The sequence below is a fragment of the Bos mutus genome, chromosome 20, assembly GCF_027580195.1.
Source record: "Bos mutus isolate GX-2022 chromosome 20, NWIPB_WYAK_1.1, whole genome shotgun sequence".
Taxonomy (NCBI): Eukaryota; Metazoa; Chordata; class Mammalia; order Artiodactyla; family Bovidae; genus Bos; species Bos mutus.
Window position 1 is genome coordinate 28,463,809 of NC_091636.1, and position 6,639 is coordinate 28,470,447.

A 6,639-nucleotide genomic window follows, 5' to 3' on the forward strand; every position below is an offset into this window, starting at 1 on the left:
TGGTACTTTATGTTTCAAGGCAGGAAGAATTCAGTGAAAGGGAGCATTTAGATAAGAAGTGATTGAACAGAATAGGACGCTTGTGGGGCTTACAAGCAAGTGAGTGAGAGGTTCTGTGCCCCAGGAACTTAGTAGGCTACAGTTTATAATCAAAGAAAAAGTGAGAATGGGGAAAAGACCACCTTCTTCCCCTTTTTTGAGTAGATGCCATGTCCCATATTGGGTGGGGGAGTTTTCTTGTCTTTATATGGTCAAGCTGGACTGTCATGGCACAATGGAAATGAGCAAAAAAGCAGTAATATATGCTAAAAATGGTAAGTCATCTCAGGTTTTAGTGTAAGGTCACATTTTCCTTATACTTTTGCTTTTAGGCTGTGCAGAGGACTGTGTCCTAGGAATCATTAACTTACTGAACTCACTGGGCAGGGTGTGGGTCTCATGCCACCGCTATGTTATGGTTTGGAGCATGTCTCACGCCTCAGCGACATGATTTTGTTGCTAGGCAAGCCTCTTGGTTTTGTGGTTAAGCAAACCTGCTTTCTTGAGAGACCATTAACTTACAGGGATCCCCCATATTTTTTCTTTACTTACTATCCACTGGTGGGATTAACTATTTAATTACCTATCTTGTCCCTTTACTCTGTCCCTATCACAGCTGTTTCAATTCCTTTTAGACAGAGGGAGGTTATTTGTCATGATCTACAATGCCACCTTTGTAGTATAGTCAAGATTTCATATGTACATGGACCTGATTGTAAGGCATCTTTTTGTTTTGTTCATCAGCTTATCAATTTCTGTGCTGATATCACACTGTTTTTAATAATTAAAGTTTTATAATAAACCTTGGTGTCTGCTAGGACAGTCCCCTCAACCAAATTTTCTTCAGAAGTGTCTTGGTTATTCTCGATCCTTTGTTCTTCCATATACATCTTCAGTTCAGTCAGTTCAGTTGCTCAGTCGTGTCCGACTCTTTGTGACCCCATGAATTGCAGCATGCCAGGCCTCCCTGTCCATCACCAACTCCCAGAGTTCACTTAAACTCACGTCCATTGAGTCGGTGATGCCGTCCAGCCATCTCATCCTTTGTCGTCCCCTTCTTCTCCTGCCCCCCAATCCCTCCCAGCATCAGAGTCTTTTCCAATGAATCAACTCTTCGCGTGAAGTGGCCAAAGTACTGGAGTTTCAGCTTTAGCATCATTCCTTCCAAAGAACACCCAGGGCTGATCTCCTTCAGAATGGACTGGTTGGATCTCCTTGCAGTCCAAGGGACTCTCAAGAGTCTTCTCCAACACCACAGTTCAAAAGCATCAACTCTTCGGTGCTCAGCTTTCTTCACAGTCCAACTCTCATATTCATACACGACTACTAGAAAAACCATAGCCTTGACTAGACGGACCTTTGTTGGCAAAGTAATGTCTCTGCTTTTCAATATGCTATCTAGGTTGGTCATAACTTTCCTTCCAAGGAGTAAGCATCTTTTAATTTCATGGCTGCAATCACCATCTGCAGTGATTTTGGAGCCCCCCAAAATAAAGTCTGACACTATTTCCACTGTTTCCCCGTCTATTTCCCATGAAGTGATGGGACCAGATGCCATGATCTTCGTTTTCTGAATGTTGAGCTTTAAGCCAACTTTTTCACTCTCCTCTTTGACTTTCATCAAGAGGCTCTTCAGTTCTTCTTCACCTTCTGCCATAAGGGTGGTGTCATCTGCATATCTGAGGTTATTGATATTTCTCCCGGCAATCTTGATTCCAGCTTGTGCTTCTTCCAGCATAGCGTTTCTCATGATGTACTCTGCATATAATTTAAATAAGCAGGGTGACAATATACAGCCTTGATGTACTCCTTTTCCTATTTGGAACCAGTCTGTTGTTCCATGTCCAGTTCTAACTGTTGCTTCCTGACCTGCATATAGGTTTCTTAAGAGGCAGATCAGGTGGTCTGGTATTCCCATCTCTTTCAGAATTTTCCACAGTTTGTTGTGATCCACACAGTCAAAGGCTTTGGCATAGTCAATAAAGCAGAAATAGATATTTTCCTGGAACTCTCTTGCTTTTTCCATGATCCAGCGGATGTTTGCAACACATCTTAGAACTGGCTTTCTAAGACCTCTGAAAATAAATCTGTTGGGATTTTTATTAACTTTATTGAATCTGTAAATCAGTTTGGATTATGTTGATATCCTTATAATATTAACTTGTCCTATTAAACATGGCATATCTCACTGACTAGGCTTTCTTTAATGCACTCCAATTAAATTAAAATTTTTTCTCCTTGTAGGTCTCATATATCACTTTTAGATTTGTTTCTGAGTATTTTCTGTTTTTTATAACTCTTTTAGACAAAAACTTTTTATTTATATATTTTTGCATCCCATGGCTTAGTTATCTTATACCAAAAGTCTGTACCTTAGTAAGTTAAAAAAATTTTTTTAAATTTTATATTGGAGCATATTTGATTTACAATGTTGTGTTAGTTTCAGGTGTGTAGCAAAGTGATTCAGTTATACACATACACATGTCTATTCTTTTTCAGATTCTTTTCCCATATAGGTTATTACAGAGTGTTGAGTAGAGTTCCCTGTGCTGTAGCAGTCCTCACTGGTTATCAGTTTTATATATAGTAGTGTGTGTATTTTAATCCCAGCCTCCTAATTTATCCCTCCCCCACATCCCTTTGGTAACTATGTTTGTTTTTTATGTCTGTGGTCTATTTCTGTTTTGTAAATAAGTTCATTTTTGTGTGTGTGTGTGTGTGTGTGTGCATGTTGAGATTCCACATATAAGCAGTATCATATATGTGTCTTTCTCTGAATGGCTTACTTAGTATGATAATCTCTAGGTCCATCCATGTTACTGCTAATGGCATTATTTCATTCTTTTTCATAGCTGAGTGATATTCCATTGTATATATGTACCACCTCTTTTTTATCCATGCATCTGTTGATGGACATTTAGGTTGCTTCCATGTCTTGGCTATTGTAAATAATGTGCTGTCAACATAGTGAGCGCATGTATCTTTTTGAATTATAATTGTCTCCAGATGTATGCCCAGGAGTGAGATTGCTGGGTCATATGGTAGCTCTACTTTTAGTTTTTTAAGAAACCTCCATACTGTCTCCATAGTGGTTGTACCAACTTACAGTCCCACCTAGAGTATAGGAGGGTTCCTTTTCCTCCATACATTCTCCAACATTTATTGTTTGTAGACTTTTTGATGATGGCCATTCTGATCGATGTGAGGTGACACCTCATTGTAGTTTTGATTTCTTTTTCTTTAAAATTAGTGGTGTTGAGCATTTTTTCATGTGCCTATTGGCCATCTATATATCTTCTTTGGAAAAATGTTTATTTAGGTCTTCTGCTCCCCCCTTTTTTGTAACTGTGTTTTTTTTTTTTTTAAATGTTGAGCTGTTTGACCTCCTTCCCCAATCTTTCTGTTATCTATCGTTTACTTTAAAGATTCCTCAGATAGATGTCCCATACATTCTGGCCATGGTTTATAGCTGCATTTAATGAGAGATGATACTAATGTGTTTGCTCTGTCTTGCCTGGAACCAGGACCATATTCTCATTCTTGAGTGATAGTCTTGTTGGGAATACAGCTCTAAATTGATAGCTATTTTTATTTCTCTTCTAACTACGCATTGTTCTCTGACTACTTTTCAATGTCTTCTCTTGTCTTTCTGGTTCTATGTCACTACAACATATCTAGGTGTGAATTTCTCCTCCCCCCTACCCCCGCCCCCTGCTTTTTGGGGATATGTTGTATTGTAGATTGATGATTATCACCAGTTCTGGAAAATTTCAGTCACTATCTCTTCAGACACTGTCTCTTTTTTGGTATTCTTTTCTTCCCCTCATACTCATGTTAGATATACATTTGTGTATTAATCATGGTTTTTATTTTTTATATTTCTTAGTGCTTTGATGTCTTGGGACTTGCTGACCCAGGAGAGATTGCCCCTGTCAGGGATAGCTAGTTCCTAGAGATAGTAAATGACTCACCTGGGAGTGTGCCGTTCACAAGGAAACTAACCAGTGCAAAGCCCACACGCCCCCACCACCTTCTCTGTTGAACTCTTGTCCTCCTGCCCTAATCACCTGAGGCAAGGTACCAGACATGTAGCACCCGGAAATTATTCAGTGTGGCCAACCCTAAGCCTGCCTGCCCTGCCCACCTACTCCTTCCTAAGGAAACCATAATAAAAGCTCTTGCCTGTATTTCCCCCTTGCTCCCTCCAACTTCTAACCAACCCAGGGCTTCCCCGTGTGGTCGAGCATGGCATGTTATGTCTTCTGTTTCTCGGGATCTGTGGGTGAAACAATTTCTTCCTTCATGATAGTCATTTCTGTGTCTGCATTTCCCACCGCACCTGATTAAGACACATTCTCAAACATTTAAACCTTCTCAATCTATTCTGAATAACTCCTTTCACCCTTTCATATTTTCCATACACTAACCTCTCTGTGATAGAGTGGGTAATCTCTTAACCTCTGTTTTCCAGTTTACTAATTCCCTTCTTATTTTTATAAGTTCCATTAGTTCTTTTTCAAATGTGCCTGCTATTCCTTATGGTATCTTGATTTTTTGTTCACATTTCAAATTCTATTATGCATTTATTTAGATATTTTCTGTGTAGCTACTCTATGTTCTGAGTCTGAGAGTTCCAGTACCGTCAGCCTCTAGAGGTCTAAATCTATTGTTTGTTTCCATTGGCTATGTCACATTACGGCTTAATTTCTCAAGGGCTTGCTTAGCTTTGTGAGTTTATTGCTTGACCTTAATTGTGTTGGCCTAGACTGAAGTCATCTGGGGGTATGAGATGCTATGGACATGGAGCTACTTTACTTTATTGTGTAGTAAAGAATGAATCTTACCTGAGGAGAAGTCTGGCCTCCGCTGCTGGAGGGTGGTCTCCAGGTCTTTGGAATACTATATCTGATAGGAACATATAGATTTTATCTTGAATGTTTTCTCACCCTTTCTGTCATCTTCCCTCCCTTTTCACCACCTCTTTTCATCCCTGGTGGGTTTTGTGTACTTGTCTGCTTGGCAGCATATCCCTGTTGATTTTGGCTGGACTTTAGGCTCCTCACTGTCTAAGCACCAGGATTAATTTCTTAGACGGAGTTTTCCCCTTGACCTGACGCTGAGAACCTGCTCTACCACGTGAGGAATTCCATTTCCAGGTCTGTCTTTGGGGCTTCATTGGCCAGTTTCAATGTACCCTTCCAATCCTAGTTGCATCCTGAAGTGTAATGTCTGAGTTAATAGTGCTGTCTGAGTTCTAATCACTGGGGAGAATTCTGTTCAGGTTGTAGAGTACCATGCATCATGCTGAGTCCATGGGAGAAGCAGGGTAAATAAGCAGTGGTCCCCCAGAATGGCTGCATAGACATGGGGGTGCTTGTCTAGGCTTGATGACAACAACAGCGATGATGTCAGTCGTGAGGGAAGGAACACTGCTTCCTCTTCATCCCACTCAGGAGCACTGACCTTCATCCACCTCCTCAGGGGCTGAAGCCTTGCTAATCTGATGATGGAACTGAGTCCCAGACAATGACTTATGCGTGTGGGGGGCTTTGTGCCTTGAAAGGTGTTATTTTGGGGTCCCCCACCTCTCTCTTGTTCTTTTCCATTCGCCCCACTGTAGAATTTGTAAATGGACACGTCTTCCTCTTTCATGTTGAGTCTAAGGAGTTGGATAGTTGGACCCTGCAGGGCTCTGAGGGTCGTCTTTCTCTTTACTCCCTTCTGTAAGTGCTTCTGAACTTGTTAATTCCTAGATGGTGTGTACAGGGAAGAGTGAGGCCAGTGAAGGTCTGTCTCAAGGAGAATCTACTCTGCATTTTTCACAGAGCTCTTTTCAGAATGTCAGGCATTTGAGAGCTGGTCATAAGTTGTTTTAAAATGTTCATTCTGCCTCTGCACCTTGCACGTACCTTCCTAGACTCTTGTAGTAGGGAGTGGATGTGATTGCAGGGCGGAATTTGTCATTTCTGGGTCTCTGACCACATGAACGAGAATACAGGCAAAAACAATTATTACCCTTCCTCCTAATAATCACTCCGAGGCAGGAACTCATCATGCAGTTATGGGTTCCAGCACCGAGTGGTCACCACTGCTGTTCCTGAGGGAGAAGGAACCAGGAGGGCAAGGACAGAGAGACAGGGAGCTGCCAGAAGTGAGGCTCTGGCAATCAGAATGCTGTCCATTACGGAATGCCTGATGCAGCTTCCCTGCGTCAAAATAATTCCTTGTAACCCAAGGTCCAGTCTCACCCAACAGAGGGATAATTTATTTTTAATTGGAGGATAATTGCTTTACAGTGTTGTGCTGGTTTCTGCCATACAACAATGCAAATCAATCATAATTATATCTACATATCCTCCCTCTTGAGCCTCCCTTCCCTCTTGCACCCCATCCCTCCAGAGTCATCACAAAACACCAGGTTGGACTCCCTGTATTATATAGCAGCTTCCCACTAGCTATCTGTTTATTTATTTATTTTTTAATTTAAATTTATTTATTTTAATTGGAGGCGAATTACTTTACAATATTGTATTGGTTCTGCCACACATCAACATGAATCTGCCACGGGCGTACACGTGTTTCCCATCCTGAACCCCTCTC